The 14,353-nt window shown below is 44.0% G+C and overlaps 1 protein-coding gene across 1 annotated transcript in view; it reads right to left on the bottom strand.

The window, feature by feature from the left end:
* Positions 1 to 14,353, bottom strand: part of LOC138510667 (vomeronasal type-2 receptor 26-like) — a 425,236-nt gene that overhangs the window by 1,522 nt on the left and 409,361 nt on the right. The window lies entirely within an intron of this gene.

Raw genomic sequence — 14,353 nt, 5'->3', positions numbered from 1 at the left:
ATTGGGGAGAGTGAAACAACATATGTCGTTCATTACTGTCAGCTGTCAGCTGGAACTGGACTGCAGTCCTGGCGTGTCTTGGCTTGGCTTGCCGGGTTGTAAATCAAGGTAGGACCTCTTGCCTCCTTGGCCTGTATTTACTTTACCATCCATTCACCAAATTCTTTAAAAGTCCCTTAAGTGACACACTCACTCACCATGTCGCAAATGCCCCCATGCACAAGACGACAGGTTAAACATCCAGAAGACCAGGAAAAACTGTACCCAAATAACCTGAGTCAAATCCAGGAGAACGGGTGTCTGGGAGTACCGGCACAACCTCATTTATCTTCATCTGGCCAAGCGCACTTAGCCCCATTGGAGCACTCCAAAGTGGTGGTAGTCCATCGTAAAGGAGGACTAAATCTACCTCCGGGCCAGAATGAACTTTGGAAAGATATGGAGGAAGTTCAAGGAATGGACACAGAATCGACAAGGGCGAAGTCTGCGAGCATTCCATTGGAGTACGCTCCTCTGATCTCCATCTTACAGCAGACCTGGATAAGGGGTCGCAGTATGGTGGATCTGCACTGTAGGGGGGTGGCTCTGGCGATTCCGGAGCCCCTCTGTTAGAATCACCTGCCTGGCCCCAGGCAACGTAACAGGAACAGGAGTCTGTGAGCCAGGGGCTTCATGCATTTCTTTAGTGATGAGGGCTTGGATTTGGAGTCTCTTGATATCATTTGCATGCTGGAAACTTGGATTGTGTCCAAACCTATCTGTGAGGGGTTTGATATCTGTTTTACCCTGGCGCTGGTAAGAAATCAGGGGAGACACTCTGCAGGCCTCATGACACTAGTGAAGAGTAAAGAGGTCCTTGTAAGATCTTAGAATTTGATGCTTGAATCACTTTATACAATTAGTATTGCTGTCCTGGACAAGGGAGAAGGGCCGGGCTCCCTTGATATTACCTCTTTTTAATGTGTATTGGAATACAGCAGGAATTGGGGAGGTAGAGTTTGTGGAGACAGTGATAAGAGCAGTTGATGAAGTAAATCTGGGAATCCATGATCCCCACATATTGATATGTTGACACCTTAACTTCAATTGTCTTGATGAGAAGGGACTAAAATTACCAAAGACAAAGTTATCAAAGAAAGCAGCTTTATGGGTTTCAAAGCTAAAAGAACAGAATATTACTATGATAAATGGTACTATAAGAGGTGACATCCCTGGGAAACCAATTTGGTCAAGGGGTACACACATTGCATATCTAGATTATGTTTTTGCTTCTAATGATCTGTACGAATGGCTAAGTACTTTGGAAGATACTCCCACAGATAATAGTGATCATTGTATTCGGTTGCTTACCTTTTGGATACAAATGCAGGCCATTATGGAGGTTCCTGGAAATCCACTACAGGTTAACCGGGGGGAATCTCCTAAGAATTCTTCCTAAGGATGTGAGGGAGGTTACCTCTAAACTCCAGGGAATCTTGGAGACTAACACCGGGGTGGTGGACTATTCCAGCGTATTGCTCGCCTTCCAGCGTAAATCCAACCCGGGGTACAGTAAGAATTCAAGAGGCCACACTTTTAAAGCAGCATAACGAGAGAGATATAAAGACCACTAATATCTGCCCTGCACTCTATAAACCGCCAGCAAATTGGAGATAAAGTGAAGTTAAAAAAGATAAGGAAACAATGTTACTGGAATTTGCTGTTAGTCTCTAAAGCCCAGCGGTTTCAAGATGATGCTGAAACCATTATGAAGGCTTTGGCTAATTAAAACACTTGAGATCTTTGGAAATTACCTAATGACAATGCCACAAATCAACAAGCAACTTTGACATCAGCTGTCTCTGAGAAGATTTGGATTCGATACTTCACCGATCTCTTTGCCGTCTCAGATCAGGTAGCCTCTTTGAATCTAGGAAAGCACACTACACTGTGGTCAATTGAATTTGATAGAGTGGATATAATAGAACGAATAACGAAAGTAAACCCCTCTAAATAAAAATCCAGAAGATTGGGCAGTTTTCGGAATGTTTTTATTCAGACACGTTCATGTCAGGCAAGTTCCTCCTTCGTGGAGGACAGCCTTGATTGTCCCTATACATAAGAAAGGTGAAAGGGACAATCCAAGGAATTATAGACCTATTGCATGAATTAGGGACATAGCGACATAAGACAAGCAGGATTTGTCCATTGGGTGGGAACAATTCTGAATTTGTTCCTGCTAAATGTTCGCAAAGTAAGAGCTCTTAAGATCGAGCAGAAGAACAAGTTACTTACCAACGTAACGTTCTTTAGATTGGATGTTCCTCCCACGTATTCATCATCTTAGATATTCTTACCTTCAGCTTTGCTGCTTTGGAAATTTTTTCTCTCTCCACCAGAGGGCTCTCCACTGCAGGCTGCGACGTTGATGTCCCTTGGAGGAATCCATTGAGTGCCAACGTCATCCGCTGTATAAATGCCTCGAGCGCGCCCGTTGGCCTCAGTACTGTTTTTTCGTATATTATAACTAGCGGATTGTAGTTAATGAGGTGCCTCTTTTGACCCAAGCCTTAAAAGAATTTAGAGTGTAAATCACATAAATTGTACCGTGGGGTAGGCTGGGAAGGTCGATGAGGAATAAGTGGGAGGAACATCCAATCGAAAGAACGTTACAGTTGGCAAGTAACTTGTTCTTTGAATGGATTGTGTCCTCCCACGTAATCCTCATCTTAGATAGACTCCCAAAGCAGTTTTATATTGGAGGTGGGAGTACAGGAATTTTAGTCATGTACAGAATGAAGTACTGATTTAGCGAATAGACCTCCTTGAGAAGAAGTCGAATCTAGAGCATAATGTTTTATAAAAGTGTGCATGGATGACAGTGTGGCGGCTGCGCAAATATCTTGCACAAGGACACCTCTTTGAAGTGCTGTTGAAGTTGACATGCCCCTGGTTGAATGAGCCCTTAGCCCATCTAGAGCCTCTTTCCCAGCCAATCTATAACATTAAGTTATAGCCAAAATTATCTATCTAGATAATGTTTGCTTAGTTACAGCTATTACCCAATTTACGGCCAGTGTATCCCACAAAAAGCTTGTCACACTGATGTAGTTTTGCCAATCTTGAGATATAGAAGCTAAGAGCTCTTCTAGGATCTAATCTATGCAGCCGTTCCTCTTCCTTATTTGTGTGAGGAGGAGGGTAAAAAGTAGGCAGTGTTATTTTTTGTGACAGGTGAAAATCTGAGACAATTTTTGGCAAGAAAGAAGGTTTTACTCTAAGGAGTACTTTATCTTTATAAAAGATGGTGTGAGGAGGATCACTACTAAGTGCCTGCAACTCACTTAACCTGCGGGCTGATGTCATTGCCACAATAAGTATTGTTTTTAGAGTAAGGAGCCTTAATGGACAAGAATGTAAAGGCTCAAATTGAATGCATGTGAGGAACTTTAGTACCAAGTTTAAAACCCACACAAGAACTTGAAAAGGTATTGGAGGGAACACATTATTTAGACCTTTTAAGAATTGAGTTATCAAATGAATCTTAAAATAAAACTCTTCCTCTGAGGAGCACTTAAAAATAGATAGCGCTGCTAAATATCCATTTATCGTGCTAACCTGGAGCCTCAGATTAGCCAAATGTGATCGAATAGACAATATTGTGGGAATATTATATTGAAACGGGTCCACATTCCTTTCTCTGCACCAGTTACTGAACTTGTTCCAACAACACCGGTACAGAGATTTGGTTGCTGGCTTTCTGGCCGAAAGCAAGATCTCCATGACGTCATCTGGAAGGTCCCAATTATTGTATCTCAACCTCTCAGAAGCCATGCATGAAGGTTGAGTGTGTTGACCTCTGGATGGAGAATGTGGCCTATCTTCTTGTGAGAGATGATCCTCTCTTTTTGGAAGACATACTGGAGGGCAGATGGACATGTCCAGAAGGTCTGGGTACCACATTCTCCTGGCCCAATACGGGACAATTAGAATCATGTTTTTCCTGAACTTTCTCAACCTCTTGATTACCTGAGGGATCACAGGGACTGGAGGAAACGCATACAGAAGTGGAAACTCCCATTCCACCACAAATGCGTGTCCTAGAGTTCCTCTCAGGGGAAATTCCCTTGAGCAGTACAGTTCGCACTTCCTGTTGACACTGGTTGTGAACAGATCCACTTGAGGGGTTCCCCAAAGGGCGAAGATCTCTTGAAGGACTTCCTGAGCTAGTTCTCACTCGTGGGAGACTGTACTCTGCCTGCTCAGAGCATCCGCCGCTGTGTTTCACTCTCCGGCAAGGTGAACTGCTGACAGAGAGATCCCTTCTTGTATTGCCCAGAACCAGAGCTGCATTGCTTCTCTGCACAGTGGCAGTGGCCCTACTCCTCCTATCTCGTTGAGGTAGTACATGGCCACTGTGTTGTCCGTCATTATCAGGACATTCTTTCCCCGTACAGAGGGCAAGAAGGCATTCAGCGCTAAAAAGGTTGATGTGTAGTTTGGACTCCGATGGAGACCAACGACCACTGATTGTCAATTTGTTGGTATGAGCTCCCCACCCTGTGAGTGAGGCGTCCGTTACTACTGTTATCTCTGGCCATGGTTGCCAAAAAGATTCTCCCCTGAGGATATGTTCCCTGCAAGCCCACCATTGCAGATCCTGTGCTACTCTGGTTGGAACTTGCAATAGATCTGGCATCTCCCCCAATAATCGGCACCCATTGAAAGGACCTCATCCTCAATCTGGCTTCTGGCACCAGAAAAATGCAGGATGCCATGAGACCTTGCAACCTGAGAAAATCGAAGGCTAGTAGATACTGGGCATTCTGGAATTTTATTACCATCTACAGAATGTGGTGAGCTCCCTCTTTGGGAGGCGAGGCTTTGCCCGAGCAAGTATCCAGGACTGCTCCGATAAATGTGAGTTTCTGTGATGGTATCATGTTTGAGTTCTTTTAAATTCAGTGAAAACCCTAGTTTGTGAAGTAAGTGGCAAGTCTTGGACAGATGTTCCTTGGCTTGTTCTGGAGAACATGCCCTGATCATCCAATCGTCCAGATAGGGGTAGACGTGAATGCCCCCTCTCCTGAGACTCGCTGCCACCACCGCCATCAACTTGGTGAAAACTCTAGGGGCGTAGGTCAACCCGAATGGCAGAACTCGAAACTGATAGTGAGAATTGCCAATCGCAAACCTCAGGTACTTGCTGTGCTTGAGATGGATTGGCAAATGAAAGTAAGCATCCTGAAGGACCAATGATGCCATCCAATCCTAGAGTTGGAGAGCCTGAAGGATTTGAGAAAGTATGACCATTTTGAACTTGTCCTTCCTGAGTAACTTCTTCAAGTTTCTCAAGTCCAAGATGGGTCTCAGTCCTCCGTCCTTTTTTGGTATGAGGAAATATGAGGAATACCAACCCTTGTTCCTCTCCGCTACAGGTACATGTTCTATTGCACCTTTCGTAGCAGGGTTAAAACTTCCTGCAACAGGAGCGGATCTGGATGTTTGACAGAGTTGTATCCCGTTGGGTGATTCTGAGGTTTCTTTTGAAAGGGAAGGCAGTAACCTTGGGATACTGTTTCCAGTGCCCAAGAATCTGAAGTAATGACCCACCAGTCTTTCAGATGCTGTGAGGATCTACCCTCCCACTGGGGTTTTGTGGGTCAACACCTCAGAGTGGTTTTGCTGCAGCTGCAGCAGCGGTTGAAGGGACAGATGCCGCTGCTGGGGCAGATCTAGCACCTTTTCCTCGCACCTGGGAAATGTTCTTTGACCTCTCTGACTGGCCTGTCCCCTTCCTTTTCCAAATGAGGAATGAAATCGAAAGGGACGACCCCTCCAGGAAGATGAGCCTGTGTAGGGGCGTTGTTGAGGTTGTCATATAGCGGCAATGAGTGATTTTGCCACCGCTTTGGAGATCCGTAACTTCTATAAACTTTAATCCACCTTGCTGCCAAACAACCTTGAGCCGTCAAATGGCATATTAGGAAGCCTGTATTGCACGTTCGGTGCAAAACCTGCCTTTCTTAGCCACGCAAATCTACGTAGCACCGTGCTAGATGCCATGGACCTACTGATACTGTCAGCTGGGTCCAAACCTGAACGAAGGCATTCCCCCGAAGCCTCCGTTCCATCCCTTACTATGGATAGGAACCCATCACGTTCCCCACCTTTCAGGATGTGTTCAGCTGCTGCTGACGTGCAGTCCCACAGGCTATATGTAAATCTTGCAAGGGTGCAAGTTACATTTGTGGATTTTAAAGCCATGCTCCCTGACGTAAAAATCTTTCTGGACCATGCATCATCCTATTTATCTCTCCCTATCAGCGGGAATTGTAGGGTATGCAGCATTTCTGGTAGAGGTAGCTGCTTGAACTACCAGACTTTCTGGAGATGGGTGCTTACTTAAGTATTCTGGGTCTGAAGTACAGGGTCGATATTTTGACACAAATTTCTTATTTACTGCTGAAATAGTTTCAGGATTTTCCCATACAGTATTAACCCTCCTTTACAAGGCTACATGAAACGGAAGCATGTCGTCTTGCTGAGGTCCTCCTGAAAGGATGTCAGTCATGTCATCATCCTGATAGACAGGTGAATTTCTACCCCATCCCGTGAATTCAGTAACTCTGCTCATCAATTTCCTATAACCTGCATCAGCATGTTCTGCTGTGTTAGGTTTTTCAAATTCATATTCTGGAGAAGTATTCAGACCACTTGCCGACTGCAAACACTCATATAGGTCTTCTATATTAGATTGAGGGTCCACTAACTCCTGAGGGACTTGTCTTGTACCAAATTTAACACCAGCAGGTGAAACCTCTTCTTCTTCTGCTGATGAATCTCCTTCATATATAGATGACATGGTCCTAAAGAAATCATGTCTGCTTTCTGGGTGAAAGACCTTTTTAGGTGGTATAGGTTTTAACATTGGTGTCGATTTTGCCAATGGAATGGACGTAGACGTTGACAAAAGCATTGATGGCGTTGATGTTGTAGCCACTACCTTAGAAATTGTCGAGGTAACTTTCGATGCCTTCGAAGGAATCGTCGATCCCATCGAAGGAGTTGTCGAGACCATCGACACTGTCGACTGTGCACTCGACGTAACCTTTTTAGGTTGGGTCATCAACGCCTCGTGCTCAACAGCCTCCGATAGAGGCTTCGAGGACGTTTTAGATGAAGACTTTGATGACGTACTTGAGATCGCTTTGGGATCATACCAATGATACATAAGGCGCTATACAAATGCCAAGTAACATAACACTTACTAACATAACATAACATAACGTATGAGAGTCTGACGCCATTTTCATAAAATGTACCTCTGATTTATGCATGGTATGTTTTTTCTATGAGGTGTCTGGGAAGACTCCCTGGAACACACCCTCGACTATTTTTCGTCAGATTTTCTCATTTTAGATCTTCCCCTGTCACTTTTTTTGTGAGCATGGGCATGGTCTTCATCAGACTTTTTTGAGGGGGTCTGGGACGCATTCTCAAAAATGTTCAACATAGATGCTCTGAAAGTTTCCCACTTTCTAGGGGAGTCATGTCTCGATGGAAATGTTATAACTTCCTCAGACAACGTCGAGGAAGAGGAAGAGGTAGAGGGAGACCGGTGTCGTATTTTCTCCACCTTTTTATTGTTTGTTTGTTTGTTTATTCATTTGTTAAGCGCACCAGACTCGTGAGTAAAAGGGCGCAGCAATATGGAAATGCAAGACTTACATAGTTTCGTATATACCGGTTACAATATTTACATAATAGCAAGATATACAGTTTTTTACATGAATACAGGGTATATACAGTGTACAAAATAGGACGAAGAAAAGAATAGCCAATGAAATTAAATAAATGAACAATAGGCACTATACAGAGGATGAATGTGCCACGTGGGGCCCTTTGTAAGATACTAGGCTCCCGAATGGATCACAATGCACAAGGTCTACAGAAATTAATGCAAAAGTCAAAATTAATACAGTAGTCCGCTGTTACTACAGGATGACCAAGTCGCTATGGAAGTGGGCAAGTCCTCTAAGGGTAATGGGAGACTAAGGATCCGTAGCAGTGATATGTTTTATTAATTTTTTCCTGAAATGTAAGTAGGGTTGGTCTGCTCTCAGCTCCTGAGGCAATGAGTTCCAGCTTTTAGCTGCCTTAACAGTAAAGCTATAACCCCCAATGGTGGTGAGTTTATATTTGGGAATAGTCAGACAGTTAGTATTCCCAATTCTGGTAGGTCTGAGAGAAGTTCTTCTCTGGAGTTTATCTATGAGGTAGCTGGGGGCTGCGTTATTAAGGGCTTTATGTGTCAAGGAGAGCATTTTTAGTAGTATTTTGCTAGATGTAGATAACCATTTATGTTGACGTCTCAAGGAAGAGATGTGAGTTTTTTTATTTATGCCTAGGGCTGCTCTTAAGGCATTATTCTGTAGTGTTTGGAGCTTTTGAATGGTAGATTTATTGGCACCACTGTAGAGGGCATTGCAGTAGTCGATTCTGGAGAGTATTAGAGCTCTAGCCAGGATCAGACAACTATTGTCAGAGAGGAACGGTTTACCAGCTCTGAGTAACTTGCAGGTGTAAGCCATGGCAGTGGTAAGGGATTTGACCTGTTTATCAAAGGACAGTGTGGAGCCCAAATAGAATCCACGGGTTTTTACTTCCTTGGAGACTTTAATGGTGTTACCGTCAATATTGAATGATGAGAATTCTTGGCCTAGTTTTTTGATATTAGCCTGCAAACCCAGAATTATAAGTTCAGTCTTATCATCGTTCAAGCACAGGCCATGAGTGGCCATCCATGCTTGGATGATAAGGTAAACTTTGTTCACCAAACCCATGTCTGTACCGTAATCCCCAGAAAGTGGGAGGAGAATCTGAGTATCATCTGCATAGTTAGTGCAGGTGATACCCAGCTGGTCCAGATCGTCAAACAGTGGCTTAGTGAAGATGTTGTAAAGGGTAGGCGAGATGCAGGACCTTTGGGGAACACCGCATAGGATGCGTGTAGGGTCGACAGCTGCAGAATGGGAGAAGACTCTCATGGTTCTCTCGCTCAGGAAGGACTCAATCCATTTGATGGCACCCGTGGAGAAGTAGGCTGCAGAGTCAAGGTGCTGGCATAAGACCTTGTGGTTGACCAGATCAAATGCGGCAGAGAGGTCAAGTAGGAGCAAGAGTACTGTCCTTCCTTTGTCTCTCAGCTCGTCTATTTGGGACTTTAGGTCAATTAGGGCTGTCTCTGTTCTGTGAAGTGGACAGAAACCAGATTGTCTGTTGCCTAGAAGTTTATGCAATTCCAAGTGTTTTTGAATGTGAATGTAAGCGGCTTTATCCAATATTTTTAGTAGAAATGGGACCGTGGTAATGGGCCGGTAGTTAGTGGGAATAAGAGGATCTAGTGTCTGTTTCTTGAGGAGGGGTAGCACCCAGGATTGTTTGAGGTTAGCAGGTATGGTACCTGTAGCAAATGAGGCATTTATCAGTTTAGTTATGAATGGGGAGAGTTCTCTGGCAGCATCTTTTATTAGCTGTGCTGGGCAAATATCGCCTTTACAGTTCGAGGGCTTCAAATATAGGATGATTTTTTCAACCTCTAGGGTAGACATTTTAGAAAAATAGAAGGTAGTATTGTGTGCCGATGGTGACTCGTTACGCAGGAGGGTGTTAGGTGAGTGCTGTAAGTTCAGAACTTCTTTTTTTTGTTGAATTGTGTTCTGGAGTGTGTCAATTTTATTCGCTAGGGCATGTTGGATGTCTGTACAATATGATTTAGTGCAGACATCAGGAATAACAATTGGGGACTCTAATTCTTTGAGTATGCAAAAGAGTTCTTTCATAATTGAATTTGAGTTAGCAATACGCTCGTCCTATGAGTTACGTTTTGCCTGGCAGATTTACTTCTTGTAGTGTGAGGAAAGTGAGGTTAATTTGGCTTTGTTCTCGCTAGAGGGGCAAAGTCTCCAATTAGTTTCACTTTTATTCTTTAAAGTGGGGAGGTCTTTGAGTTGTGGAGTGAACCATTTGTTTAAGTGGGATATTTGTTTGCTAGGCCTAAGTTTGATAGAGGCGATTTTATCCAGTGTGGTGAGCATAATGTCGTTGAATTCCTGAACTAAGCTACTAGGGTCAAGATTTTCAGGCAGTGCGTTAAGTGTGGGCAGAATGGCAGGGATAACTTTTTTTAGAGCATGAAGAAGAGGACTTCCTGGATCTACTCCTCGAGCTAGATTTTTTATGACATTTTCCTGAAGACTCAACCAAGTCTTTTCTCCCCCTCAAAGAAAACTTCGAGGATTCCTCCCCTACCACCAGTTTACCTCTTTGTTCTTTTAAGGTCTTATGGGTCATCGACTGACAAGAACCGCAGTCATCTATACGGTGGTCGGAACCGAGGGACCAGAGGAAATTCCTATGGGGATCAGTTAGCAACATATTTCTCCCACATTTCTAACATTTCTTAAATCCAGTCTTCGGTGTGGAACGGTTAGAGGAAGACGACATTATCATACGAACTCAAGCACCGTTTATATCGATCCGAAGCAAAGCTAACGGAAAAACAGAACTGAGGCCAACGGGCGCACTCGAGGCATTAATACAGCGGATGACGTCGCACTCGATGGATGCCGCCGAGGGACATCAACGCCACAGCCTCGATTGAATCGCCCTCTTATGGGGAGAGAAAAAATTTCTGAAGTAGCAAAGCTGAAGGTAAGTATATCTAAGATGAGGAATATGTGGGAGGACACAATCCATTCCAAGGTGTACTTGGTCTTCATAGACCTGGCACAAGCCTTCAATAGCATCAATAGAGAGATGCTATGGGGAAAGCTATTAACGTGGGCATGCCCACCAGATCTTTTGGAAGCCATTAAGAGCATCTAGTCAGGGACTTTCATACAATTTAGAATAACTGCTAAAGGGTTATTCTCAGGTACAATTCCAACATATAGGGAACTGAAGCAGGGATGCCCTTTGGCACCCATAATCTTCAATGTATGCCTCTCAGATATGGCATCCAGCCAAGAAGAGGTCATAGCCTTCCCTCCTCAACTCTACAAACAAAACATTCCATGGGTCACGTATGCAGGCGATTCAGTCATAATTGAGCAAATGCCAACAGGCCTACAAAGGAGACTCACAAATTTGAACACCTATTTTGAGACCAATGAGTTGAGAATAAATGTATCTAAAACCAAGATTCTGGTACTTACTACCCCCAGAGTGAAAAATAAGCAGAAATCATCCTGGTTTATAGGCAAACAGAAGATTGAATGCTTAGAGTCAATAACGTATCTGGGAGGATTTATTAATAACAATATAAATGAAAAGTTATGGACTGCTGAGCTTAGGCGGAATTGCATCAGATTGGCGACCCAGACCAAAATGATGTTGACAATATTTGGAAAAGGTACACTTGTGCCTATTGCAATCTTTTACAAGCAAAAGGTTATTCCAATTTTATTATATGGAGTGGAAACAGCCTTAAATATTCCGGTACATTTCTTAGACATGCTGCAGGGTATTTTTGGAGGCGAGTGTTGGATCTGCCGAATTCTTTACGTCTGCCATTAATGAGATATGAACTGGGACTGCAATCCTTTCAATCTATGGTTTAATGGAAGTCCATGAGTTTGTACAGGAAATGTACAATACACCTTCCTTGGACATATTAAGGAGTGATAAGATTGGAGCCAATGAGCCACGGGATGAGGCAGTCGATCCATGGAAAAGCAAATATTGAGAGGATCTTGGAGCAAAAGATCTAAAAGAAGAGATTCTCTTTAATAAGACAGATAAAGCAAAAGCCCACCTGTGAAGACTCGATTGGATTAATACCATTGCAAAAAGATCAACATATAAATTACCCCTCAAAATAGACATAGGAAGGTTTTCTTAAGACTGAGATTAAACATTCCGCCCACGAAAGAGGTCCTTTGGACAAGAAAGGAGAGGGAGGCCTGAACCCCTTGCTGTAGATTTTGAAGGCACAGAACTCTTGAGAAAGAACAAAACATCTCTTGCTGGCTTATGTGGCTCTAGCCGAGATCAGAAAGAAATACATTAGTGAGACAGCGTCCCAATGTATGTCACTTACTAAGGAGGAATGGTGGGAATTGTCTATTTTAGGGGAAAAGGTAGCACTGATCCTAGCAATAACAAACATTTTTATAGACGTTTTAATGTTATAGTGGGACATTGGGTTTCCGTTGAAGATCTGTTAGGATAAATGTAATGGCCGACCGAATTGGGAGGAAGATGTGACAATACAGAACAGTCTCAAAGGACAATTGAAGAGTTCTGTGGGGCACGATACTCTTGTGAAATGTGTTGATCTTCTTCATCTCTCCTTTTATTATTTTTATCTTACTGGTTTTTTTTTAATGGGGGAGGAATGGTGGATTTTTTCTTTTCTCCCCTTTCGTCCTCTTCTCTCTTTCTTTATTCTTTCTGGACTGGGGAGGGATTTTTGTTAAAGGGAATGCTTGTAATAAACCATAACATGTTAAATAAAAACATAAAAAAGTATTTTAAATGTTCCCTGAGCATATTTACACACTATTTACATGTCAAAATCATTATCAGCGTGTGAAAACCCAGAATGAAACCATGGGTCGACTGGTCCTCAGGGTTGTGTTACACCAAAGGAATGACTGTCTGTCTGTGTTAAACGAGCTGGCTTCCAGAAATCTGTGTGCAAATGCAGTAGGAAGCCAAAAATGCAAACATTGTTGAAATGAAGTTAGTGAGATATAGCTATGGTCATACATGGCCACGGCTATTGCCTCCCTCAGAGAGTGAGGACTTCAGTAGCCTGAATCGTATAAGACCTGTTTTGGAATAATGATAGTATTCAAGTCCCTAAACAGACCCATCACGAAGAGCCAGAGGTGCTGGGACACCTCACACTTCTGCTTTTCAAACACCATGTTTATCCAATTCACTTCACTAATAAAAGGACAAAGAGTCTCTCTCACATCCCGAGTACAGGTGCCCTTACTCCTGACTACGATACCCGAACTTGCCCCGACTAGTGCCACGTGAACCCTACTGTCTTGTGCCATCCCTTTCCCAATGAGGGGCTGTTAGGGAGAATTATCTCTTTAGGCTGAATTTCCTAACCTAGAGAGTCCCCCAGCAGCTTTGCTGAATTTCTGGAGTTTGTTTTTTCCTCCTGCCAAGAGTGAGACTCTTTTTCTCCCACTGTTGGGCATGATTTATGGTGTTTCTTTGACTGCTTATGTGTTTCATGGGCTATGGGGTCCTTTACTCCATGGGGTCTCATGTGTTTTTACTATGTGTGTTACACCGCACCCTCCGTGCAGTAATACAGGGGTGTCATAGTGACACCCCACCATAGACTCCATACCCTGGGACTGACTACTGTCTCCCAGGGCATGTAAAGTCACCATTGGCTTTACTAGTCCCAAATTATTAACAGAAACCAGTACAAACCATCATATTGTGGACGTACTGGTCGGGGCAATTCGATTGCCCCGGGGTCTGTTAGTCGAGGGGGCATGTCTCCGTCCCCCCTGATCGAGTTTTGGTTGGTGGCAGTGGAAACTACTTTTTATATTCGACCGCGAATATATTCCTATGGGATTTTCCCATTGTTCGAGGCTACCAACTTTAATTATTTAATTCTCATAGCCTCGAACATACTGCTGGTTTATTTAATTAATATTAATTCTCCGGTTGGTATTTTTTGCCAATACTCGATTCCAAAATGGCGTTTGTGTTCTCTTCTGTGAATCCAACCCAAGTCGAGCCCTTTGTTCCACTTTTTGGCGGGCTGCTCCACAGAAGCCTCCAAAAGTGGTGCCACTCTGTCTGGGTACCACAGAGGGTGTGGGAGGGGGTTTAGGCACCCTGGACTGAGTTACCTTGGTAACTCAAGTCGCACTCTTGTGTGATTGGCCCAAGTGGTGAGCCGGCCGGCTCACCACTTAGCATGTTTGAGTGACAGCTAGGCTGAGTGAATGGGGGTTTGCTGCATAAAAGCAGGGCTTTGGGGACTGGAACTTCAGAAGTCGCCACAGGACCAGAGAATCCGACGAGGGAGAAGCTGAGCCGACCTACCATGACGACACCACTGGTGGAGCCCTGCAGAACTGACTCACCACTTCCCGACGACAGAGAAGATCTCCCGGCTGAAGATCTTCCCCTGACTGCTGGGCACAACCAGTTTACCTTCTTTTCTTCGCACCCTAGACCGGTTTGTGGTCGAACTGCCCGTGCCAAGCACCCCGGAGGCCGGATAGCCACTCACCACTGAACCGCGAACCAACGCACCGCTCCTTGTACCTGAGAAACTTCGTGGCTGGTCTCTTCCCTGGCAGTGCAACAGACTCCTGTCTTCCTCCAC

The sequence above is a fragment of the Ambystoma mexicanum genome, chromosome 6p (genome assembly GCF_040938575.1).
Source record: "Ambystoma mexicanum isolate Mex_15411 chromosome 6p, UKY_AmexF1_1, whole genome shotgun sequence".
NCBI lineage: Eukaryota > Metazoa > Chordata > Amphibia > Caudata > Ambystomatidae > Ambystoma > Ambystoma mexicanum.
The sequence above is the reverse complement of the archived record's forward strand: the minus strand, read 5'-3'. Positions and strand labels throughout refer to the sequence as shown.